We start from the raw sequence: 27,012 nt of genomic DNA on the forward strand, positions 1-27,012 counted from the left end.
GATGAGTGTCTGGTGCAACTAATCCAATTTATAGCACAGTTCCCCCATACTGCCGTAGTAGCTATAGGAGACTATAATGCCCTTATAGACCCCAGCATGGATAGGCTGCGTAGAGAAGGTAGGACAGTCTCGACCCCCCGCACACAATCTATTAGCCATAACAGAGGCGGCTGGCCTAGTGGAAGCATGGAGACATTACCACCCGGAGTAAGGCAATACTCATGCTTCTCCACCTCACATATGGTCCTGGCACGAATAGATCATGCCTTTCTGAACCAAAGAGCGCTCACATCGGTGAAGAGGATTAAATACCTGCCGAGAGGCATCTCAGACTACGCCCCATTGGAATTAGAATTGAGGCTAAAGCCCCAGCAAAGCAGACCCAGATGTCTCTTAATCCTCTCTGGTTGCACCTACTTAAAAATCAACAATACATCCCACAAATCAAGGATTTAAGGAACTGAAATCAGCGCAAGAGGCGGTTGCAGACTATGTGACTGAAAAGGCAAAGCAACGGTACCTTTTCTCCAAAGTAAATATTCTCGAGCATGGAGAAAAAGCAGGGAAAATGCTAGCCCACTTGACTAGACAATACTCAACATCCCCTGCTATCACCCTACTAACAGATGCAAATGGGAATCCAATCTCACAAGGTCCATTGGAAATACAAAATATTCTAAAGGGCTTCTACTCCAAGCTGTACTCCTCCACCCTAGTCCCCATAGATATGCCAGGGGTAGAAGCATTCCTTAACTCAGTGCAGCTTCCCCAACTAATTCCTGAGTATTGAGAGTACCTGGAGTCAACTATATCCCTAATTGAGGTGCAATTGATTCTTTCCTTAATGGGAAAGCTGCAGGAGCTTATGCCCATAGAGCTATACAAGCTCCACTCTAAAGTGCTAGCACCCCTACTGCTTAAAGTCATAGCAAGTTGGTTAAAAAAAGTGATACATTCCCTAACTAACGATGATCAGTTGGGTTTAATGCCTGGCAAAACCACCGCAATGAATATACGCCGCCTATTGGTGAACCTCACAGTGGAACACCAAAACATAGGTGGCAGGGCAGTGGCAGCCCTAGATGTTGCCAAGGCCTTTGAAACGGTGGAGTGGGAGAATCTATGGAAGGTGCTAGGCCATATGGGATTCGGGCAGAAGTTCAGAACTTATGCAGTTATTATATTCCAAACCAACGACAGCACTTAGAGTGGGCACGGCAATGACAACTCCATTTGCTCTCTCCAGGAGAACCAGGCAGGGCTGTCCTCTCTCCCCTCTTCTGTTTGCCTTAGCCATAGAACCCTTTACTGCAGGAGTCAGGCAAAACACGCAAATACAGAGCTGGCGGACAGCGGTAGGAGAGGACAATATCCAACTATACGCTGATGACACCCTTGTTTATCTTGGGGACAGAGGACAGTCTTTAAGGGAACTTATAAAAGTAACAGAGCTTTGGGCAAGTATCAGGTCTAAAAGTAAACCCTATGAAGTCAACCCTATTTCTGGTGGATCCCCCCATTGTAGAGGATAACCTGGTAAACTGTCCTCTACAGGTGTCAAATAAATTTACGTACCTGGGAGTGGAGATTGCAATGCCAATTGCTTCCTTTTACGACTTAAATGTAGCTCCCCTACTAAAATGGGTGGACGAGAAGATATCAGCTTGGGAGGCTTTGCCTTAAAGCTGGCCATAGACTCAAAGATCCAATCGTACAAATCATCGTACGATCGGACTTTCCCATCTCCTGACCTGCCACTAACCATTCTGATCAAATAAAGTACAAAAGAACAGATGAGCCGATGTTCTGCCCCTGACAGCAATTGTACGAAAGTTATGTCCGACCAAAGCTGGTGACAGTCTCCCTCTGAAAATCGTACAATCGGCAATACATGCAGAGATATTATCAGCAGCCGACAGTAATCTTATAACCTGTCCGATAGACCAAACGACCGATCTCTGCCAGACGAAATATGTCAGGACTCTCCACAAACAGTCCGAAAATCGTACAAATCGAGCTTTAGGCCCAGTAGGCTGAATTCAGCTGATAAAAATGTTTGTTCAGACTAAGCTGATGTATACATTATGGCATGCCCCGGTGCCCCTCCCGCCAACATTCTTTAACACACTAGATTCAAAACTACGGAAGTTTATATGGGGCAACAAAAGATGCAGGCTGAGCATGGAGATACTGAAAAAACCTACAAGAGGGGGTGGGATGGCCTTGCCTGACTTTCAAGCTATGTATCTGGCTCTGCAGAGATCACATATGACAGCACTGAAACCAGAGGGCCCTTGCTCAGCCCTGTATAAGGTCCCAAAAACCTGTCCCCTATCCAAATACTCCTCATGGTGCCTGTCAAAGCTAACAGGACTAACCTCAACCCCATTTTAGGGAATGTCAAGTGGGTCTTATCCAAGATTACCCATCTAATTTCAAATGTTGACCCTTCTACCCCGCTATGGGGAAACGCCAACCTGGGCGGAGGGGTGGAGCTAAAGCCCCCAGAAGGTTGGTTAGACAAAGGGGTACGCACAATAGATGATGTATGGCGACCTGACAAACTCCTTGCATTCTCCGAACTTGAGCTGGGAGGGCCATCCCCTCATCCCATTTGGTTATTCTATATGAGGCTCAGGTTAAAGCTAACAAAGTGGTACAAAGAGAAGCCCCGGGAAATAGCTGGCCACCCAGTCATTGCACTAATAAATACAGAAAATACCCAGGGTATAATTTCAAGAGTGTACAAACTGATCTGTAAGTACCGACACAAGTATAAAGCCTTAAAATGCAGAGAGGAATGGGAAAGGGATCTTGGAGTCCTTACTGATACGCAGTGGTCGTCTGCACTTAAAGCCCTGTCTCAAGTGTCCTTCATTCCTAGGCACAGAATATTACAGTTGTACCTCCTACATAGGGCCTACTACACGAGGAGCAGACTAATGTTCCCCAATCTCTCACCACAATGTCTTAGATGCAAACAAGCAGTGGGGATCTACTACATACCCTTTAGAGTTGCCCCAAGCTTCAGGCAAACTGGAGCGAGACACTGGAGATCCTAGAGGAAGTAACGGGGAGGGATAACCTAAATGACCCTTAAATATGCATATTAAATATACAGTCAGATACTATTGTGGACTCTCAAGGGGCTCTATTCCTAAGTAAAGCTCTATGTCAAGTGCGTAGAATCATTACCCTTAACTGGAAAGCCGAGACCCCGCCAGTAGTAGCACATTGGATAAGTGAGGTGTCTAATCCGGCCAACACAGAGTTCATGTTAGCCAAATATAAGGGCTGTCTGGATAAATTCCATAGGATATGGGACCCCTGGCTAAGGAAATACCCCCCGCAGAGGTACTGGAGCTGTGATTATTTGTAAAATAAACTCTGTCAGGGTAAAGTATAGTGTGACCAGACATAAGTAGATATTAGCTAGAACTGGATCATTATTGTCTCCTGTAATGGAATATTGTTGTCAAGCTCATACGTATATCCTACTGAATGTGATGTATAAATTTGCTTATGTTCAATAAAACTTACCTGAACAAAATAAAAGTTAACTCAAAGGTGAACAAACCCTTTAAGTTAACTTTTAGTATGATATTTTGGTTTCCATTTTTTATTATTCGTGGTTTTTAAGTTATATAGCTTTTTATTCAGCAGCTCTCCAGTTTCCAATATCTGGTTGCTAGGGTTCAAATTACCCTAGCAACCACGCATTGACTTGAATAAGAGAATGGAATATTAAAAGGCAGAGGCCTAAATAGAAAGATGAGCAATAAAGAGTAGGAATAACAATAATTTGTAGCCTTACTGAGCATTGGTTTTAGATGGAGTCAATGAACCCCATCTGAAATCTGGAAAGAGCCAGAAGCCAAATATTAAAAAAAAAAACCGATGAAAAATAAATAACGAAGACCAAAAATTGCTTAGAATCGCCCATTCTATAAAATACTAAAAGTTAACTCAAAGGTGAACCACAACTTTAGTATGGTGGCCCCACCCTGGGGTAGAGTCCTGCGCGGAAACAATTTTTGAAAACCAGACCTGTAACCCACACCCACATTTTTACCTACCTGACCCGCAACTGCCTGATCTGCAAACTGATCCGCGACACGCTGACCACCATAAAGCAGGAAGTGTCCTTGCTGGAAACGGAAGTGACGTCATCATTAGTGGGCTAGGCAAAAAAAATAAATAAATAAAACGTTTAAAGGAGCATGACGTCAGGGTCGTTTTAAGGTCTTAGTGGGCCCTGAGCAAAGAGGTCACCAGTGGACACAGAAAACCCCACTGCTCGTAGTGTGACCATTTTTTTCCCCGTAAATATGCCCCCTTTTTGACCACACCCCCAAATACCACACCCTTTTAATAAAACATTATTCAGTCATGCTAGAATTAAATGGATAATCATGTATACTATATTTAACTACAAAATATGGATAATTAGCATATTAACCCTAGCTGTGCCAGTATAATCACTGTAGAAATGACCAATGAGCACTCCATGTCAGGGAGCCGGGATGCTCCCACCAGGGAGGTTGTCAGGATCAAGGAGGAAGCCCACAAGGGAGTCAAGGTCGCGGTGTCCAACAAGGGGTAAACCAGAAGAATAACCAAAGTCCAGGCAAGGGTTCAAGGGCAGGCAGAATATCAGCAAAGTCCAAAAGTCCAGGCAAGAGGTCAGCAACAAACAGGAACAAGATAAGTCTTCAGAAAAGCAGACAGGAAAACCAGGAAACACACAGGAATGAATCCTATACTTGGGCGCCATTCTGGCGTCTTGGTATGGCTTTTATATTTGAATTTGGCGACATAGTGATGTCATCTGCGTCCTTGCGCCGACGTCGACGCGCTGACGCCATCGCGCCGGTGCCGCTACCCACGTGGCGGCCATGGGCGCCGCCATTTTGGGAGCTGACGCCGGCAGGGGAGGACGCGCCGACCGGAGCTCCTGGACCTGCTCCGGGCGGCGATCGTGACACTCCATTAATCCCAGACAAGCAAGATCAATAAAACATGGACAATGAACAGAAAGTCTCTGTGACCTTGTCTGTGTTTGTGGCAAATTGGCAGTAAGGCAGAGCCAAGAGTAACTCTGAGAAAACATTAATCTGATTAAGTAGTGAAACTGGAGCTCCCTGTTCATTAAAGGGGGTTCTTTACCTTTAAAATAACTTTTAGTAGGACGTAGAGAGGGATATTCTGAGACAATCTGCAATTGCTTTTCATTTTTTATTATTTGCGGCTTTTAGTTATATAGCTTTTTATTCAGCAGCTGTTCAGTTTGTAATTTTAACAGCTATCTGGTTGCTAGGGTGCAATTGACCCTACCAACCAAGTAGTGGTTTCAATGAGAAACTGGAATATGAGCTGCAGATACCAAAATAGAAGATCAGTAAAAAATACCAAGGACAACAAAATTAATCTCTTAAAAATACAGCCCCTAGTACAACAGTTTATGGGCTACCTGGGGACTACTCTGTGACCCCCATTTGAAAGCCAGGTCAGAAGAAATTAAAATAAAAACTGAAGAATGAACACAGTAGCAGATCCATGTATAAATAGTCCCAGAAATCATTGCAGGATGGCACAGGGGCAATTTCATGTATAAATACCACCATTATGTGTAACTTTAGCCAGTGTACATGACAATGATGTCCATCCTGTGGGCCTCCAGTTGTTACAGGGCTTCAAACACAGAAGTAGAAGTACTGGAAGCAGGAGGGCTGCAGGTTGGACATTACTAAGGGCTTCCACATACCAGGTAGCAAGAAGCCCATCAGTAGCCACCACTGCACTGTCTATGACTGCACCCCTGTCATCCCAGCACCGCTCTCAACTAAAAGACTATTCAGCTCAGCACCTGGTGCCCCTACTGGTTCTGCACTTCTCCGACCCCTAAGTATCATCTCCCTCCACGGCACAGGGACAGCTGCTCCCTTTCCAGGGTCAGGTACTGACACCTGCCGCCTGCTAAGTGCTGCCATTAAATACAGAGAAGCCAGAAACGGCAGCAGCAGAAAGTTGCACTTGGTGCCCCATCACCACAGTCCATGGATCCTCCCGAAACTGAGTAAAGGCACCAGCACACGGGGTCAGCTCATGTCATACCTGGGGGAAGAAACTTCTCCTTAGTTTTGCCTCGCTCCAAAACCCACCGCCCCAGAGCAATGATACATGGGGAGAGAGACTCTACTCGGTTGCATTATTAGTAATTTTACACTTGCAGTGGAAATCCTGTGCCGGTGCTGGAGGAGAGATGAGAAGCAGAGAGGTCCACATTTCGCTCACAAGTTTTTCTGTTGTTGCTGCACTTGTCAGGCTGCAGCCAGAGTGAGAATGAACAGACGTACTTGCAAACACACCGTGAGCGTGATTGGAGCAGCACTGCCATACCGCCAGCGGCCTTGAGGGGGTTCTGCCACTGGGCTTCCTCCTGTCTCCATCTGCTTCCGGCTTCCTCCTTCTTGCGCTCTCCTCTGCCCCCTACCTATCAAGAAATCTCCTGTGCAGGCCTGACGCTGAGGTGGGGCAAAAAATAGATTAATAAAGTTTAAATAAAAAAATTTTATTGTTTTTTTATTCATCTTTTTTTCTGATTCTTTCCAGTTTTCAAATGGAGGTCACTGTCCCCATCTAAAAACAAATGCTCCGTAAAGCTACAAATGATCTATTAGTGCTCTTTTTTATTACTCCTCTTTCTATTCAGCCCCTCCCCTATTCATATCCCAGTCTTATTCAAATAAGTGAATGGTTGCTAGGGTAATTTGGACCCTAGCAACCAGATTTTGGAAAAAGCTGCTGAACAATTTAAAAACCACAAATAAAAAATGAAAACCAATGGCAAATTGTCTCAGAATATCCCTCTCTGCATCATACTAAACGTGAAACTCAAAGGTGAACAACTCCTTTAAGTTAACTTTTAGTATGATATATTGGTTTTCACTATTTATTATTTGTGGTTTTAGAGTCGTTTAGCTTTTTATTCAGCAGCTCTCCGGTTCGCAGTTTCCCCAATCTGGTTGCTAGGGTCCAAATTACCCTAGCAACCATGCATTGATTGGATTAAGAGACCGGAATATGAATAGGAGAGGCCAGGATAGAAAGAGGAGTAATAAAAAGTAGCACTAACAATACACTTGTAGACTTTCTGAGCATTTGTTTTTAGATGGGGTCAGTGACCCCCACATTTGATATCTGGAAAGCATCACAAGAAGAAGGCAAATAAAATAAAAAACTTTAAAAAAGAAATAATGAAGACCAATTAAAAAGTTGCTTATAATTGTTCGTTCTATAACATACTAAACGTAAACTTGAAGGTGAACCACCACTTTAATATGAAGGCCCCACCTTACGGTAGAGTACCCGCACCCACACCCACATTTTTACCTACCTGACCCGCAACTGCCTGATCTGCAAACTGACCCGTGACACGCTGACCACCATAAAGCAGGAAGTGCCGTTGCTGGAAATGGGAAGTGATGTCATCAGAATTGGGCTAGGCAGAGAAAAAACATTTTTAAAAACTTTAAAAAAAAAGGAATAAAACTTGCTAAGATCCACTACTTGACCTGCAAACCCTCAGACCACCAACCTGCATCTGAAAGTCCTTCCTACAACCTACAGGTTCTCTGCTTTTTTGGGGGGTTCCCAACACCCTACAGGGCTCTACCCTGGGGTACTCAGACTCTTAGGACTGCCCTGCCTGGGAGCACAGGGAAAATGGCACCAATCAGATCTCCAACACTTGGATGCTCCATTGGGGAAACAGATTAGGAGACTGGCATATTTTTTTTTACCAATTTGAATATTCTGTCCTTTAAAAAAGATCAGGGCAGATAGACTAATCCTTTAAAAAGTTCCCTCGCCCTCCTGTTATCCCAACAAAGGGGGCCTCGTAAGCCCTAATGGAGGAGTGGCTGTGATTGAGTGGCATTGCACCCCTGGCCAGGGTCAGACTGGGGGGCCCGGGCTGCTGTCTGGGGAGAGAGATACGCATTCTTTACACCATTGCGCTCTGATTAACCCGGCGGCCATTTTTTTCTGTATGCGTGCTTCCTCGTTCCAATGCGCATGCACCAATAGCCCGATCCTCCTGTCCTCTACACTGAGGTTGCTTCCGACGCTTAACACAAGCATGTGCGCATGCGCTAGATTTTTTTGGTGAACTGCGCATGTGCGCATCGCCAAATTTCAGCGTGCATTCCTAAGGGAGGGGGGAGAGAGGCTGCGAGTGCTGGAAACCAGACGGAAGAGAAGAACAACATTGCTGCTTCACGGATTAACTGTCAAGGACTTCAGTGGTCGGTATGTGAACCATTCTAAAAGGCTTTTCGCTGATAAAATTTATGTTAGGGGGGTTGACATGTCCTTTAAAGTTAGCAGTGCACCTACTCGGTTCCATGGGGTTAACAGCTAGTATGTGAGTATAGCTTTGAAGATATGTCCCCTAAGTGTCCAATCAAGTTCTTGTTGGCCTTGTACTTAAAAAATGTGCATAACACTTTGTGCCCTCAGAAGAAAGATTTAGTGGGCCTCTTGGCCTTTATCCGAGGCGTCTTTGTACGGGCAATGATATCAGTTATACAGAACAAACCATTCTGTATAACTGAGGTGTCAGGCCCGGATCTTCTGTGTGTCCAGCAAGTTGCTGAGCTTGAGCGGCGTGGTGAAGAATCGTGTCTGTCCCTCCATGATAACTCGCAGTCTGGCGGGATACAGCATCGCGTTCGGCAGGTTAAGGTCTCTGAGGTGCCGTTTCAAATCCATGAACTTTGCTCTTTGGCGCTGGACTTCTCCAAATAATGAGATCTTTGCGGCCTGGAAAGTAAGTTTGTCTTTCTTTCTCACCAGCGATAGTAAGGCGTCCCAATCTCTGGCGTTCAGTAAGCGGGCAATTAGAGGGCAAGGTGGTGCCCCCGTGATCGGTGGCCTCGTCGGAATCCTGTGGGCCCGCTCTATAGTGAAAGCCACGGAGAAGCTGTTTTGCCCAAACTGCTCAATTAACCAGGCTTCAATAACATTTTCAGGGGAGCTTCCCTCTGCCCTTTCTGGGAAGCCGATGAATCTTAAGTTGTTCCGCCGCAGCCTGTTCTCCAGATTGTCCAATTTGGAGTCGCAAGCTGCTACTGCTTGGTTTAGATGTTGGACTTACTCCGGCAGTGGGCGACATAGATCTTCAACGGAGCTAACCCTTTGCTCCAGGGCTGCTGTCCATAAGCGCACCTTCTGCAAGTTTTGCTTTATGATAGAAAGTTTGATTTATATTTTGTTTTTGAGCAGAGCAGGCTGTTTCTGGATTCTTTTGAGGCTCTAATCTCTGCCAGCAAATCGGCCAGTGTTGGTTGCTGAGCTTCCGGGCGTCTTGGCTTTGGCCTTCCCTCGTGTCAGGCCCAGGAGAAAGATCTCTGACGCCATTTTGCTCAAGCTGAGGTTCCTGTGCATATTTTTCAAGTTTAGATGCCGCCTCGGAGGCTCGTTTCACCACTCGGTTTTGCCCCATTAGAAATCTTGGGGGTATTGCCTCGTCGGCTGCTGCCTCTGGATTCATGTTAGTGCTGTTTTCACAGGATAAATTCTGGGATTTTTAGAACCAAGTGCCGGAGCTACACTACTCCACGTCCGTTCACATTTAGTTCTAAGCCACGCCCCCTTCTAAATGACTTTTAACACCGGTGCTGGACGGCGCCGGCTTCACTGAACCTCAGAAAAGCTTCCACATTATTTTTGGGCCAAAACCCACCGCCTTTGGTATCGTGACATTATAGAGAAAAGTGATTGTAGAAGAGAATGGGGTTAGAATAAAGGGCACACAAGCAATAAGTATATTTGTAGGGACCCCGATACACACGGATCACAAACCTCCTGGGCATACCTCCCAACTGTCCCTTTTTCGGAGGGACAGTCCCTCTTTTGACAGCTCAACCAGCAGTCCCTCATTTGTACTGGAAAGTCCCTCTTTTCTCTGCACTGAACAGCCAGAAAAAGAAACAAAGTTTCTCACTTAATTGGCTTTTAGCAGAGAGCACAGAACAACTAACAGGTGCAAATAAGATACTTTGTAACAATTTTGAGACACAAAAACACAGTTTAGATAAGGAGAAATATTTTCAAACTTTCATAACCTGGCAAATTTTGTAAAACAAACATGGTAATTAGGGGGTGTGGCCACAGAAAGGGGTGTGGCCACAGAAAGGGGTGTGGTCAAAAATTGCTGTGCTACGTGCGGAAAAATTTTTTGTCCCTCTTTTTACTTCCAAAATGTTGGGAGTTATGCTCCTGGGTCATTGGGAGTGGGAGAAAGGGTGCAGCTGTGGGTGACTCTTCAGCCCGCTCCCCTCTATAGGAGACAATGCAGAACATTCTATTGATTGATGAAGGGATGAGCTGGAACATTTCCAGATAAACAAGGAGAAATTTCACAGCCCGACAGAACAACAAATGGACTCGGCTGACAGCGGGGGGACATGATATGATTTATTAGGCTTTTATTTACTCATCAGACTCTTGATGTCTTGAGTTTTTCTGCAATAAATTCAAAGCAACTAGTGGGTTTTATTCCTTTAAAAGTTTTTAAAAAAGTTTTTTCTCTGCCTAGCCCACTTCTGATTAGATCACTTCCCGTTTCCAGCAAAGGCACTTCCTGCTTTATGGTGGTCAGCGTGTCGCGGATCAGTTTGCAGATCAGGCAGTTGCGGGTCAGGTAGGTAAAAATGTGGGTGTGGGTGGGGGTAATCTACCGTAAGGTGGGGCCTTCATATTAAAGTGGTGGTTCACCTTCAAGTTAACGTTTATTATGTTATAGAACGAACAATTCTAAGGAACTTTGTAATTGGTCTTCATTATTTATTTTTTAAAGTTTTTTTTTTATTATTTGCCTTCTTCTTTTGATGCTTTCCAGATATCAAATGGGGGTCACTGACCCCATCTAAAAACAAATGCTCAGTAAAGATACAAATTTATTGTTATTACTTCTTTTTATTACTCCTCTTTCTATCCAGTCTCTCTCATATTCCAGTCTCTTAATCAAATCAATGCATGGTTGCTAGGGTATTTGGACTCTAGTAACCAGATTGTGCTGCTGAATAAAAAGCTAAATGACTCTAAAACCACAAATAATGAAAACCAATATATCAGACTAAAAGTTAACTTAAAGGGGTTGTTCACCTATTGAGATAACTGTTAGTATGATATAGAGAGGGATATTCTCAGACAATTTGCCATTGGTTTTCAATTTTTTATTTGTAGTTTTTAAGTTGTTCAGCAGCTTTTTATTCAGCAGCTCTCCAGTTTGCAGTTTCCAAAATCTGGTTGCTAGGGTCCAATTTACCCTAGCAACCATTGACTTATTTGAATAAGAGACTGGGATATGAATAGGGGAGGGGCTGAATAGAAAGAGGAGTAATGAAAAAAGAGCAATAATAGATCATTTGTAGCTTTAAGGAGCATTTGTTTTTAGATGGGGTCAGTGACCCCCATTTGAAAACTGGGAAGAATCAGAAAAAGTAAATAATAATAATAATAAAAAAAACAATAAAAAGTAAATAATGAAGACCAATTGAAAGTTGCGTAGAATTGGCCATTCTATAACCTACTTAAATTTATGTCCAATTTGTGCCCCCCTAGAACTGCTGTTGCCAAATTGGTCCTGTAATGTGTATGTTAGATAAGTGCAAGGAGATTCTCATGGCTAATCCCTTGTAAGTATCATTAAGCTTCAAATGATTGATAGAATTTTATGATACTGTGACTTTTAATTTCTACTTGTTTTCATTGTAATTTACTATAAAATTGTTTCATGAGTTTATGAATGAAGGCGATTATTTGTACTAATTAAGGAAAATAGAAGCCGTTTGTACAAACACCACGAGGAAAAAACGCCGACGACTGGAAGTACCGAGAGGCTCCGGTGAAGGATCCAAAGAAAACCCGACATCTATCAGCGCAACTCCCGTGTGCTAAAAATAAAAGATTGTCTCCCGCAAACCGGCATTACAGCAATGGATTCCCCTTGGCAACAGGCAGCGACATGTACAACCGGCAACAAGAGACGATCGCTACTACCAATCAGGACTGCGCGTATAATTCATTAAGGGCCGACTGCATGTGAGAGTCGCTAAGTGCAATTACCCGCAGACGATTCTTCAATTCCTGACGGTACTTCACTCTCCTCAGTTTAAAGCAACAGGTACAGTGAGCGCTGGGGACAGACGGAAGACGAGCCCTGCTCCCATATAAAAGGCAAACACATGGGCATCTAAGTGTGAGTAGATCTGATGTGCAATATTAACCGCTGTATAAAGGTGTAATACACTATCAGCCTTTTCTTCTTATAGCAATTTGTACATCCGCTTATTTGTTCAGCGCACCTCCTTTTGATCTCTGACTGACACGTGGACAAGTGGCTCCTCCCTCTGGTGCTGCTCATTGTTATTAGATTTGGATTTAGCGCCTTTTTTTAATCCATTGTAATTTTATCATTAAACTCAGGCTGCCGATGTTGTAGTGCCAGGGGCAGTGTCGGACTGGGCCGGCTGGACACCGGGAAAAAACCCATTGGGCCCCACAACTTTTTCCTGCAGTCACTGCCCGACGAAGGGCAAAAACAGTTGCGCACCTTCTTCCTGTATTGCCCGCAGCGCAGTGTGCCGGCTCAGAAAGGGAGGACGGAGGGGGGCCCTCAGACAGCAGCCCCGGGCCCCCCAGTCTGACCCTGGCCAGGGGTGCAATGGCCACTCAATCACAGCCGCTCCTCCATTAGGGCTTACGAGGCCCCTTTGTTGGGATAACAGGAGGGCGAGGGAATTTTTAAAAGATTAGTCTATCTGCCCTGATCTTTTTTAAAGGACAGAATATTCAAATTGGTAAAAAAAAAAATATACCAGTTTCCTAATCTGTTACCCCAATGGAGCATCCAAGTGTTGGAGAGCTGATTGGTGCCATTTTCCCTGTGCCCCCAGGCAGGGCATTCCTAAAGGTGGCCATACACTGAGAGATCCGCTCGTTTGGCGATGTCACCTTGAGATGGGCAATATCTGGCTGATCCGATCATGGGCCCTAGGGCCCAACGATCGGATCCTAACGAATAGCAATGGGCGGTCGGATCGCGGGACCCCATCAATGAATAGATGCGGCTGCGATCCGATGGGATTTTTCGTCCCATCTGATCGAGAAGATCTCGATCGGTGAAGCCCGTCGGGGGGCCCCATACACGGGTCAATAAGCTGCCGACACGGCCTGTCGGCAGCTTTTATCGGCCCGTGTATGGCCACCTTTAGAGTCTGAGTACCCCAGGGTAGAGCCCTGCAGGGTGTTGGGTACCCCCCCCAAAAAAGCAGCGAACCTGTAGGAAGGACTTTCAGATGCAGGTTGGGGGTCTGAGGGTTTGCAGGTCAAGTTCTGGATCTTAGCAAGTTTTATTCCTTTAAAAATGTTTTTTTCCTGCCTAGCCCACTTCTGATGACGTCACTTCCCGTTTCCAGCAACGGCACTTCCTGCTTTATGGTGGTCAGCGAGTCGCGGATCAGTTTGCAGATCAGGCAGTTGCGGGTCAGGCAGGTAAAAATGTGGTTGTGGGTGCGGGTACTCTACCGTAAGGTGGGGCCTTCATATTAAAGTGGTGGTTCACCTTCATTCTTCCTCACATCACTCAACCTCTATTCTCCAAGTCTCTTTTCTTTACATACTATAATCTATTAATCCATCTATTTAGCGTCTTTGTTCTCATAGAAATTGATAATGACCATGAAATAGGCCAAATGATTAGAAGCAAGAGGGCCCACTGACACCTGGGCCCACCGGGAGTTTTCCTGGTATCCCTGTGGGCCAGTCCGACACTGGAGTGGGAGAAAGGGTGCAGCTGTGGGTGACTCTTCAGCCCGCTCCCCTCTATAGGAGACAATGCAGAACATTCTATTGATTGATGAAGGGATGAGCTGGAACATTTCCAGATAAACAAGGAGAAATTTCACAGTCCGACAGAACAACAAATGGACTCGGCTGACAGCGGGGGGGACATGATATGATTTATTAGGCTTTTATTTACTCATCAGACTCTTGATATCGAGTTTTTCTGCAATAAATTCAAGGCAACAAGTGGGTGTGAGACAAAGTAACATGTTTTATTCCTTTAAAAGTTTTTAAAAATGTTTCTTTTTTCTTCCTAGCCCACTTCTGATGACGTCACTTCCCGTTTCCAGCAACGGCACTTCCTGCTTTATGGTGGTCAGCGTGTCGCGGATCAGTTTGCAGATCAGGCAGTTGCGGGTCAGGTAGGTAAAAATGTGGGTGTGGGTTGGGGTACTCTACCGTAAGGTGGGGCCTTCATATTAAAGTTAATACTTCAAGTTAACGTTTAGTATGTTATAGAACAAACAATTCTAAGCAACTTTTCAGTTAGTCTTCATTATTTCTTCTTCTTCTGATGCTTTCCAGATATCAAATGGGGGGTCATTGACCCCATGTAAAAAAAATTCTCAGTAAGGCTACAAATGTATTGTTATTGCTACTTTTTATTACTCCTCTTTCTATTCAGGCCTCTCCTATTCATATTCCGGTCTCTTAATCAAATCAATGCGTGGTTGCTAGGGTAATTTGGAACCTAGCAACCAGATTGTGGAAACTGCAAACTGTAGAGCTGCTGAATAAAAATCTAAATGACTCTAAAACCACAAATAATAAAAAGTGAAAACCAATATATCAAACTAAAAGTTAACTTAAAGGGGTTGTTCACCTTTGAGATAACTGTTAGTATGATATAGAGAGGGATATTCTGAGACAATTTGCCATTGGTTTTTATTTCTGGTTTTTGAGTTATTTAGCTTTTTATTCAGCAGCTCTCTAGTTTGCAGTTTGCAATATCGGGTTGCTCTGCTCCAAATTACCCTAGCAACCATTCATTTATTTGAATAAGAGACTGGAATATGAATAGGAGAGACCTCAATACAAAGAGGAGTAATACAAAAAGAGCAATAATAGATTATTTGTAGCTTTACTGAGCACTTGTTTTTAGATGGGGTCAGTGACCCCCATTTGAAAATTCTGAAGAATCAGAAAAAAAGGTAAATGAAAAACAATAAAAAGTAAATAATGAAAACCAATTGAAAAGTTGCATGGAATTCACCATTCTATAACCTACTAAAAGTTAACTGAAAGCTGAACAACCCCTTTAATGGACAAGTGGAAAACCAGGTGATTTGCATGAACTTCCGAGGGGTTATCTCAGTTCCACTTACAACTCTTAGGGCCCCAGGCCACCAATGTTTTTAACTCTTAGGGCCCCAGGCCACCAATGTTTTTAACTCTTAGGGCCCCAGGCCACCAATGTTTTTAACTCTTAGGGCCCCAGGCCACAATGTTGTTAACTCTTAGGGCCCCAGGCCACCAATGTTTTTAACTCTTAGGGCCCCAGGCCACCAATGTTTTTAACTCTTAGGGCCCCAGGCCACCAATGTTTTTAACTCTTAGGGCCCCAGGCCACAATGTTGTTAACTCTTAGGGCCCCAGGCCACCAATGTTTTTAACTCTTAGGGCCCCAGGCCACCAATGTTTTTAACTCTTAGTGCCCCAGGCCACCAATGTTTTTAACTCAATCGCTTTAGCAGGAACCCCCCAACCCCAAAAGGATGTCTCATAACCTGGAGAAAGTGGTACCCAAAAAACAAATCCAGCTTAGTCATTGGCCAATATCAAGCTCCTTCATATACTAAATGTCTGGTATAGTGACAATAGGCTGGTGGGAAGTGGATGGAATTCCAGTGTTAAGAAAGGGGCCTTGGACTTGAATGGAAATGCTGTTACATTGTGGCCTATGGAGTAAAGCAATATTCTAGTCCCCTCCAATAATTAGAGATCAGTATGTGTCCCTATGTCTTTCAGCCCCGTCATGTACATATTAATCAATTAACCCTGCAGAGATATTAACCCATTCCCTTCTTCAACTAAACCCCTGTATCAGCACCACCACCCAGTTTTACCCTCACACAACCGCTCAGTCATCTTTAGTAGAACGAGGCACAGGAGCCCCTTCCCTCAATATTCACCATAGGGATTAAAGAAAAACACAGAGACATATTTATGGAGAAACCTGGCGGTGAGCACAGGATTTATTATAATTAATAGGCAATTTATATTTGGGATTCCCTAACAGTGGATGATCCAGAGGAAGGAGAAAAACCCTAGAGTGCTATTGGGGCCAATCTGCACTGAAGGTAAAAATTCCTTCCTGACTCCTAGAAACGGCAGTCGGTTCTACACCCTGGATCATGGCTAGACCCCCCCGGCCCCCTACCTATACACCCCTACCTCCTATTCACCCCTCACCTATACACCCCCCCTCAACCTTCTCCTATACACAACCCCCTACTCTCCCTCCTATACACAACCCCCTACTCTCCCTCTTGTACACAACCCGCTTCTCCCCCTCCTGTACACAACCCGCTACTCCCCCTCCTGTACACAACCCCCTACTCCCCCTCCTATACTCAACCCCCTACTCTCCCTCCTATACTCAACCCCCTACTCTCCCTGCTGTACACAACCCCCTACTCTCCCTCCTGTACATAATCCCCACTCTCCCTCCTGTACATAACCCCCACTCTCCCTCCTATACGCAACCCCCTACTCTCCCTCCTGTACACAACCCCCTACTGTCCCTCCTATACACAACCCCCTTCCTTTCCTCCTATACTCAACCCCCTACTCTCCCTCCTGTACACAACCCCCTACTCTCCCTCCTGTACATAACCCCCACTCTCCCTCCTGTACATAACCCCCAACTCTCCCTCCTATACATAACCCCCACTCTCCCTCCAGTACATAACCCCCTACTCTCCCTCCTGTACATAACCCCCACTCTCCCTCCTGTACATAACCCCCAACTCTCCCTCCTGTACATAACCCCCACTCTTCTTCCTGTACACAACCCCCTAATCTCCCTCCTATACACAACCTCCTACTGTCTCTCCTGTACACAACCCCCACTCTCCCTCCTTTACACAACCCCCCACTCTCCCTCCTGTACATAACCCCCTACTCTCCCTCCTGTACACAACCCCCTACTCTCCCTCCTATACACAACCTCCTACTGTCTCTCCTGTACACAACCCCCACTCTCCCTCCTTTACACAACCCCCCACTCTCCCTCCTGTACATAACCCCCTTCTCTCCCTCCTGTACACAACCCCTCACTCTCCCTCCTGTACATAACCCCCACTCTTCTTCCTGTACACAACCCCCACTCTCCCTCCTGTACACAACCCCCCACTCTCCCTCCTGTACACAACCCCCCACTCTCCCTCCTGTACACAACCCCCCACTCTCCCTCCTGTAGACAACCCCCTACTCTCCCTGCTATACATAACCCTAACTCTCCCTCCTATACACAACCCCCACTCTCCCTCCTGTACATAACCCCTACTCTCCCTCCTGTACACAACCCCTACTCTCCCTCCTGTACATAACCCCCTACTCTCCCTCCTATACACAACCCCCTACTCTCCCTCCTATACACAACCCCTACTCTCCCTCTTGTACATAACAGACAGACACACACAGACATACGCTCTCGGGATAGGTAGGTTGGAAGGAAAGGATTCAGGCCATGGTGGTGGGTCGGCGGCAGCAGGTGAGTTTTTGGGTGGAATTCTGAAAAGAAAAGATTTAGAAAATGTTAAGATAAGAATAAAGACAAACACTTGTTTCTTTATGATATTAAAGGCTCAGTGTTGCTTTAAGAGCACACTATTTGTTGGGCCTTTGGGGACTGTTTGGGTCTCTCTACACATGGAATGCCAGGGCCTCTTATGAATCTCAGTCTGAGCCTGTGCCATTTATTCTTTTATACTCTTTGATCAGCTGGTGCCAGTCCATTACCCAGTGGCAACCCATTTCCAAAGGTGGATATCTAAGCCAGATGTCCAGCAGCCCTGTAAGAGTTACCTGCCTCCCCTGTTATTGGCCTACTATACAATCAACACTTTATCTGCCGACTTAGATCCCTGTCAGCAACCTCTTACACCCTAAAGGCAGCCAAACATTGGTCTATGGGGTGCGCCCTCAAAGTGATCAGCCTGCGGGCTCAACAGACAGGGTGTATGACTTCCTTTCTATTGTTCTGATTGAAAATGCTCAGAAGAGCAGGAAGTAAAGTGGAGCTGCATTGGACAACATGAGGTATCTCTAGAAGAAGGGTAATTGTCAGTAAATTGATACATTACCCAAATCCTGCGGAGCCTCTTCATTATGGCCTTCTTGACCCGTTTTCGGAGGGTCGGCCTTTCTACCACCGAAGGATCTTCGATGGTCACTTCCACCTCAGGAGCTTGTTCTTGAGCTGCTTCCTCTTCTTTCTCCTCCTCCGGTGCAGGAGCCTGTTGTTCCCAAGGGTCTTCCTCTTCTCTCTCTTCCTCCTCCTCCTCCGTAGGAGCTTGATGTTGTCCAGGAGCTCCCTCTTCTCTCTGCTCCTCCTCTTCCGCAGCAGGAGCTTGATGTTGTCCAGGAGCTCCCTCTTCTCTCTGCTCTTCCTCCTCCGCTGCAGGAGCTTGTTTTTCTCCAGGAGCTCCCTCTTCTCTCTCCTCCTCCTTCTCCTCCTCCGCAGCAAGAGCTTGTTCTTCTCCAGTAGCTCTGTCCTCTCTCTCCGCAGCAGGAGCTTGTTCTCCAGGAGCTCCCTCTTCTCTCTGCTCTTCCTCCTCCGCTGCAGGAGCTTGTTCTTCTCCAGGAGCTCCATCTTCTCTCTCCTCCGCAGCAGGAGCTTGTTCTCCAGGAGCTCCCTCTGCTCTCTGCTCTTCCTCCTCCGCTGCAGGAGCTTGTTCTTCTCCAGGAGCTCCCTCTTCTCTCTGCTCTTCCTCATCTGCTGCTGGAGCTTGTTGTACTCCAGGAGCTCCCTCTTCCTTCTCTTCCTCCACCGCAGGAACTTCTTCCTCCTCTCCCTCAGCTGCAGGACTTGCCTTTTGTTCCTCACTAGATTTGAAGGGAAATAAATGTCATTATTGTCATTATTGTAAAGTGGCAGTAAACGTAATTGAAAGTATTTAGTGCAAAATACATACCCAGCAGCCTCCTGCAGCTTCTGCTCCCTCTCCCAGAGCGTCATGGCAAGCTGGTGAAGGTGCCATTGGATAGTCTGCGGGTGCAGGGGAGGCACAAGGATAGGAGCAAAGGGGAAAGAAAGGAGACAGTTATGATTATGTCTGTATATGTGCTGCTAATAGTACCTTTATACGCTGAGGGCAGTGAGGGTGTGGGATTCCCATGTGATGGGGGAACTTACATTCTGCAGCCGCAGATACTCGACATGCTGCCCCCATCTCCAGTGTTCCGATGATGCTTCCTGTGGAAGGAGAGAGTCAATGTTAATAATAGAATTATTATAGAGACACACAGTGAATAATAACCTCTCCTGTAATAATAATAATAGTGACACTTACAGGAGGCAGCAACTCTTCACTGTAGAGGGCGACACACTCCCTCTCGAGCACTTCCTGTAACATAAAGAAAGTAGCAGTGTTACACAAGAGCTGGCAATCTAATATCATTTATTCTCTATTTATCTAGACTATTCTGCATTACATACCAGATAATGGATCAACACCCAGTACTCATAAATGTTGTCTCTGTGCGTCGTCCTCGGGTCGCTGAAATATCGAAGAATAAAGTCCTCTCTGAAAAAGAAAAATATCACTGAGCGTTAATAAAAACATTTTCCAGCCTTATTGCCCTTGCACTTACCCCTGGGGCAATAGCAAATGATTCCCAACATGTAATAAGAGCATTTATGTTTTACTTACAGGACGACGTTCTTGCCGTAGTGGACCCGGTAGTGATGTTCTGCGGGAAAAACACATTTATGTTAAATACTGAGCTAAAGGGGGAAAGGAATTCACATATAATAAAACGTAGGAACTGATAAATAAAATAGGATTTTACCGTAATAAGAGGCAAGGGCCTTAAAGTCTGTGTCTTCCTCCCTGAAGTCCTCCAGGACGACGTACAGCGGCTGTAAGTGAAAGGAAAGAGCATTAGGGACAGAATACTAAATGGCTCTAAATGCTGCTCACAGTCAGTCTGGATCTGAGGAGAATAGAGACAGAAAAGGGTTTGGGGTTTCTATGGGGCAAACATTCCAGGAATAAGGTGATTTTATTCTGAAAAAAGGAAATAAATATAGTGGTTGTTTTTCCTGGATGTCAGTTCTACCCGCACAGAGGCAAATGGTATGGCAGCTCCCACCTGTATGTATAAAAGGAAGCAGTGCAGACAGACAGACAGACAGCTGCTTAAGGAGAGCTTATATAGAAGAGTGAAAGGGAAACAGCAGTTCAGATGAGAGAGGATTTATTTTACACTGAGGCATTACCAGGAGAGATGTCTTGATCGTAAACTCCTCCATCGTCGACAACCTAAAGGGACAAATGGACACAATCAGGCAAAATGAAGTCACGGTTACAGGGTTTGTTCACCTTTAAATAAACGTTTAGTATGATGTAGAGAGTGATATTCTGAGACAATTTGTACTTGGGTTTCATTTTTTATAATTTGTGTAATTTCTGAGTTATTTAGCTTTTTATTCAGCAGCTATAAAACAACTTTAATGAAGACCAATTGAAAAGTTGCTAAGACTTAGCCATCCTATAACATACTAAAAGTAAACTTAAAGGCAATTATTTCCTTCTGTATATTCCCCTATTTGTATTATTAATGCTGCTGATAGCGATGGATTGGCTTCTTATAAATCCCATATACCGTAACCGTATGGGCTCATATGCACAAAGCCACGTGGGACCCCCCTCAAGTGAATTTAGGGCAGATTTGCTGAAGAAGAAATCATGTGCTGAATCAGTTGAATTTGCAAGATTTACCTCTTCAAGAAGATTCTCTGATGTTAAAAAAAAATAGGGGGCGGCCCAAGGCCGGGGCACCCCAAGGGGGTCTCCCTAAGGAACCCCTGGCTCTCTCTTACACTGTTCAGATGAAGATGGATGTGACTGAACAATGGAGAAGCCAAAAATAAACCCAGGTGTTATCAGGCAGGTGTAACAGCAAAATCACAGTCCAAAAAAGCAGGAAAAGCTCTGTAGCAATCTGTATAGAAAAAAGAATAAAAAGGCAAGTTAATGAAGTTAGCGCTTAATATTTCCTATATAATACAGAGGAAGGCAGAGATCTATTGTCCCCTAAACTTGAGCTTTGTCAGGTCCTGGTCCCTTTTGTTTTTTTTATTGTAGTAAAAGTTATTTGTCAAATAACCCCAGAGGGAATATACACTTAACCCAGAGCCAACCAACGGACTAAACCAACTGTCAAATCCCTATGGGTAAAGTCACCTCTCTTCTGTGGAACCTGCTGTTCCTCCCACTCATTTACTATCACCCCCTACTGTCCCCATGGCACGTGCCACTGCTTTCCACCCCTAGTTACAGACTGGGGGGCACCAACTATCTAATTTTTCACTAATTTAAGGGATATTTGGCAAAAAAAGTCTTGGAGAGAATATACAGTTAACACAGAGCCAACCAACGGACAAAACCAACTGTCAAATCCCTATGGGTAAAGTCACCTCTCTTCTATGGGACCTGCTGTATGTCTCTCCCGCTCATTTACTATCACCCCCTACTGTCCCCATGGCACGTGCCTCTGCTTCCCACCCCTAGTTCCAGACTTGGATAAAGGGAACATGTATTTAGCTACAATGTTGGTACATAAGAGCAGGGCTGGGGGCAGATACCAGGGGGCAGAGGGGTAAATCTCTAAGGAGCCTGTCAGTACTGGGAACACAAATTAAGCAGCTTATGGAGAGGTACAGGGGTCCCCAAATGTTCCCTTCATTAATAAATGTGAATATTTGCTGACAGTCCTGTATAACTGCCAAATCCTGGTCTGTGTCTCCCAACCAGCACTAAGATTAAAGGCTCCTCCCAAGCACATTTTAGGGGAAAATTCTCTAAATTCACTAAAATCAGTGAGAGGTGCAACACCTACTAGTCCGGGGGAAAACATTGCCCAAATTCCTGCCTCTTTTTGCACTAAAATAAAGTTTTTTGGCAATAAATCTCCCAGAGGGAAAGTCCACTTACCTCTCACCACAGGGCCAACCAACGGACTGAACCAACTGTCACAACGCCTGGGTGAAGTCACCTCTGTTCCCTGCTCTTAAAGGGGAAGTGTCCCCTTTTGATGAGTGAGGTTTATATGGCATTTATTTCTAATTAGATGTGCAGTACATACACAGCCTATTAAGTACACTGAGCATTGCTTTGTATGTGTGGCCTATTGAGTCTGTTGGATCCATTCATTCATCAGCCAGGGTTCCAATCAGTGCTGCTGCTGTTGTTCATAGCACACAAATTATATATGCATATATCCAGCACCCGTAGCGGCTATATCCTCTTTGTCTATTAAACTCCCACCAATCCAACTATAATTAGGCCTTTGGGTTCTATAGTCGCTCACCGTTCAATCCACGTGGCCCTGGTGCTCTTGGGCCGAGCCCTACACTTATGATTTCAAGTTAATCCCCCGCACACAGGCCACCCCGACACTCATTTACAGGTAAAATATATGGATTGGCTTAGCCGATTCGTGGTCTGACTCGGGGGCTGCTGCCCCAAGTCTGTCGCTAAGGGAAACAATTTCACCAAGTGTTGGATAAAAAAGAGTGTTAACCGTAGGTTAAGGATCGTTCAATTCAGCATCGGTTTAAAAAAAATATCCATCTTTATTATTTCTTTTTGTTAAAAATCAGCATCCAAGGTCTAACGCATTTCGCAACAACGTACTTCTCAGAGACCTCAGTATCCATTATACCACCATGTGTCTTATACCCAAGAGAAAACCCCTCCCAAGGAACTTGTCATATCAATTAACATAGGCAAAGTTTCCGCACACCAGAGTGCTTTAAAATCCAAAATCTTTTTTGATCCATAGTAATGGGCACACAGCACATCTAGCTTGACGCGTTTCGGGCACAGACGGCCTTAATCATTAGCATGTCCGTTATTATGGAACAATAAAGATTTTTTTATTTTAAAGCACTCCGGTGAGCAGAAACGTTGTCTTTTCTTCTTCCTATTCAGTGAGGCGTGGGACGCCAAGAGAATCCAGCGCCCAGAGACAGATCCATGGGCCGCCTGTATTGCAAAGAAGGCTAGCGGTGAGTCAGAGCGGTATTTTCTATTCTATATTCTATTCTATCAATTAACATGGCAATTATCAATACATTGAAAAAATGGTTAAAAAAAATCTAGACTTCATAGTAGTGATATGCGTGCTGGCACAATACCTGCTGGACCCGGTTCAGGTCGACCCCGCACCCCACCGACCCCGATCCTCAACTTCAACTGCTGGCTTTATATCCCCTGCGTCTGCTCACCCCGCCCTTTTGTGACATCATCAGCGGGTTGGGTCTATAAAGGGAAGTCAGAAGTCAGGCTCAGGCGGGCGCGGAGAAAAACCCGACCCGCACATCACTACACTACTTCATATTAGTTAAATGTATCATAAAGTTCACAAGTTGCAAGTTCATAAGTTACAAATTGTTACAAAATTTCCTGTTGTAAAGCAATCGTGTTTCTTTTCATTAGAGGTTTTCTACTTTGCGATATAGTCGCTCTTATATAACAGATTAGGTGCTTAATTTCATATATATATATATATATGTATATATATATATATATATATATATATATATATATATATATATATATATATATCTTCTAAAAAAGAACCACACTCTCAGGGAGTAAACAATTATAGATAGCTTTAATGCAGGTTACAGACTAACGTTTCGGCCCAGCAAGGCCTTTCTCAAAGTGCACATAGTATTAAAACGAGCCTTATATCTATGTACTGGCGGGAAAAATAGCAGTCACAACTATGACGTGAGAACTAAGCGACTGCCTATTGAATACAACACATTAAGTACATAAATAGTGTAAACCAGCCTCACAGTAAGATTAAATACCAACTTTAGCTTATATATTAAATGTGTCGTTTAACAACAGCATGGGATGTGTAGTTCAGCAACAGCATGGGATGTAGATAATTAGATGCCATAAGGTATATAACTTGAGAGTGCAGTGATGGAGCTTAATAGCTGCTGATAGAAGCATCATTATTGGGGTGTATATAGGGAATGGACAGGGAGGCTGATAATATCATATTCAAAGGAAGTCACATTAGTAACATTTGTAACACATTATGTTCACTTCGGTTAACAATCAACTACATAGTGTTACTTAATGGTTTGTTTTTAGCCCTTTTATTGATAATCAAGTATGTGAGTATGCTGAAGTGTGTAAGGTGATAACACAACAGACTGACTGATGCATACATCTTAATGACATGGTTTACACTATTTATGTACTTAATGTGATGTATTCAATAGGCAGTCGCTTAGTTCTCACGTCATAGTTGTGACTGCTGTTTTTCCCGCCAGTACATAGATATAAGGCTCGTTTAATACTATGTTAGCACTTGAGAAAGGCCTCGTTGGGCCGAAACGTTAGTCTGTAACCTGTATTTCCAACACTCTGACATCACTATCGATTTTCAACTGACATCATCAGAAGGAGCATTGGGGGCTTCAGGTAACGGGTTGTCCCATTCCTGACTAACTCCCATGTTTCTGCTGTATTATTATTATTTTATTATTATTAACATGTATTTATATAGCGCCAACATATTGTGTAGCACTGCCAAAGTAAATGTGATTATACAACTAAGGGGTCCGTTTACTAAAGTGCGGTAAATCTGACCTTTAAGTTTCCGCATGTTATCCGGCTGAGAATATTTTACCGCCAGAATATTCGCAGCGACTAAGTTTACTAAACAGCGATGCGCTCAGAAGTCATTGCGATCCACTTGCGGTACTACGTTAAGGAACCAGCTTACGTTAGCGGTAATTTTTAGCGAGTTGCGAATTTTTCTGGCGAAAAATTACGTTTTGCGAATATTTATGCTATAAAATAGTCTTGTTTTATGGCGGTTATTATGGCAATTTTTACTGTTGACATTTATGGCCAGAAATGCATCTTCAAAACTTATAAACTTTATTGACTGATGATTAGACCATCCAACAACATCACCAGAGTAATACCAATCCAAACATGTCTGCATCATATAAACTCTTCTGGCCAATAGAATCATAGAACATGATACCAGTCAATCTCTTTGCTTCATAGAAATGCACAGTTTAATGTAGCCAATCCCATGAAACCAAAAGTGTAGAGGCTGACGAATCCTTGACTGTGGATGCCACTGCCAATAATACGACTCTGAGCTGAAACTGCTGCTGTTGCAACCAGATAGAAGCAGAAGCCAAAACATCCTGTCAGCAATAGCTACAGATCTCTCTCCTGTCAGCAAAGATGATGGGTAAAAAAAAACATTATTATGGGATATTTCCTGCCCCTTGAGAATTTTCTGGCAGAAAAAATACTTTTACGCCAACTTTCATATGTGGCGGTAAAAGTTTGCGAATATTCTGGCGTTAATTTTGTCTTTAGCACATTTCGCTGTTTAGTAAACCATGCGTTAATGTGTACGTAGCGTTATTTTCAGCAAATGCGATAACTGGCGAACAATTATTCTTGCGCAAGAAAATTCGCAATTTATATTTACCGCAGGTTAGTAAACTGGCGATAACATATTTGCCGAAAATTCTGTCTATATATTGTGCGAATATTTTAACGCACTTTTAGTAAACGGATCCGCCCTCTATCACATGAATTATATACATAGAACATATGGAGTTACATAAATCACAATCAATACAGGTAGCAAAGGTGAGGAAGGCCCTATGCATAAGAAGCATACACTCCTAAAAGGGAAGGAGTAATACACAAGGTGTGGGAGTGGGCTAGATTCGAATTAAACGGGGTTTGTGCTCCATTCGCTGACTAACTCCCCGATGTTTCTGCTGTAATAATTATTATACATGTATTTATAATAGCGCCAAACATATTGTGTAGGCACTGCTATAAGTAATGTGATTATACACAACTAAATCACATGAATTATATAACATAGAAAATATGGTTCCATAAATCACATCAATACATAGGTACAAGAAAAGGTGAGGACGGCCCTATGCATAAGAGCCATACACCGTAAAAGGGAAGGGAGGTAATACACAAGGTTGTGGGAGTGGGTCTAGATCGAATTAAGTGGGTGAGAAAATGTGGTACTGTATGTGGTGTTTCATTTGGTAGTTAAGCAGAGTGAGGGGAGGCTTGCTCGAAAGAAGTGCATTTTAAAAGAGATTTCTTCAAACGCAGAAAAGTTGGGAGAAAGTCGGACAGACCGTGGGAGAGAGTTTCCCAGAGGAGAGGGGTGACAGCCCTTTGCAAGTTCTTGAATGTGAGGAGGTAATGGAGAAAGAGTTGAGCCGAGCAGGTCAGATAGAGGAGAGTAAGTAAGCGGTTGGGTGAGTATATAGAACGATATTGAGAGAATGTAGGGTAGGGCAGAGTTATGAAGGTGCCTTATGAAGTCAGGGTCCAACTTTAATTTTGAATTTGAATTTCTGAAAAGGTAGGCGGATGACAGTGCAATGGGATTGACAGAATCGGCGAGGGCAGAGAGAACGGACGGGATGCGGTTGCTGAGGTGTATGAGCCCTCGCAGCAGTGTTCTCTAAATGGACTGGAGAGGTGCAGTCTCTGGAGGTGAAGCCAATTAAAAGAGTTGCCCGTAGTCTAGACCGTGATATGACGAGAGAGTGACACCGCGGAGGATTTTGGCAGCAATCTTGGGGTGATGAGTATGATAGTATTTTGGATTATTTTTTTTATTCTGGACATGATTTAGATAAGTGACGTGGAATATGAAGGAGTGATGACAGGCGCAGATGTAGGATTACAGCCAACAGGCTGGGGAGACGAGTGATAGTGGCATTGTTGAGCTATCGATGGATTCCTTTGAGGATTTACTGGTGTTAGTTGAGGAAAGAGAAGCCATTATCCAGTTTTTAGAAGAGGTTTAATTTAAGGCAGCGTATTGTGACATCGCAGGTAG

At 44.2% G+C, this 27,012-nt stretch overlaps 2 protein-coding genes and 1 long non-coding RNA gene across 8 annotated transcripts in view; 2 read left to right on the forward strand and 1 right to left on the reverse strand.

The window, feature by feature from the left end:
• Positions 1 to 27,012, forward strand: part of LOC121393056 — a 1,743,327-nt gene that overhangs the window by 698,225 nt on the left and 1,018,090 nt on the right. The gene's annotated exons all lie outside the window — the stretch shown is intronic.
• The window catches only part of LOC121400993, an 840,200-nt gene that overhangs the window by 511,509 nt on the left and 301,679 nt on the right, over positions 1 to 27,012 (forward strand). Inside the window, exons 1-2 of one of the 2 annotated variants that reach the window (XM_041585369.1) lie at positions 10,198 to 10,705; positions 23,073 to 23,149. The gene's annotated coding sequence lies outside the window, so the exon portion shown is untranslated. Of the gene's footprint in view, positions 1 to 10,197; positions 10,706 to 23,072; positions 23,150 to 27,012 lie in introns of those variants that run through there. The other variant, XM_041585370.1, reaches the window with a different exon arrangement.
• On the reverse strand, positions 4,150 to 7,457 carry LOC121401028. Of its 3 annotated transcripts, XR_005966049.1 has the most exons (4): positions 7,397 to 7,457; positions 6,357 to 6,524; positions 6,115 to 6,251; positions 4,150 to 4,180 (listed from the first exon to the last, which is right to left on the reverse strand). It is a non-coding gene; the product is annotated as an uncharacterized LOC121401028 (long non-coding RNA). The 3 variants fall into 3 exon arrangements; XR_005966048.1 differs by lacking the exon at positions 4,150 to 4,180 and having other exon boundaries at positions 4,934 to 6,251; positions 6,369 to 6,524; XR_005966047.1 differs by lacking the exon at positions 4,150 to 4,180 and having other exon boundaries at positions 4,934 to 6,251.

This window comes from Xenopus laevis, chromosome 3L (genome assembly GCF_017654675.1).
Source record: "Xenopus laevis strain J_2021 chromosome 3L, Xenopus_laevis_v10.1, whole genome shotgun sequence".
Classification (NCBI taxonomy): domain Eukaryota; kingdom Metazoa; phylum Chordata; class Amphibia; order Anura; family Pipidae; genus Xenopus; species Xenopus laevis.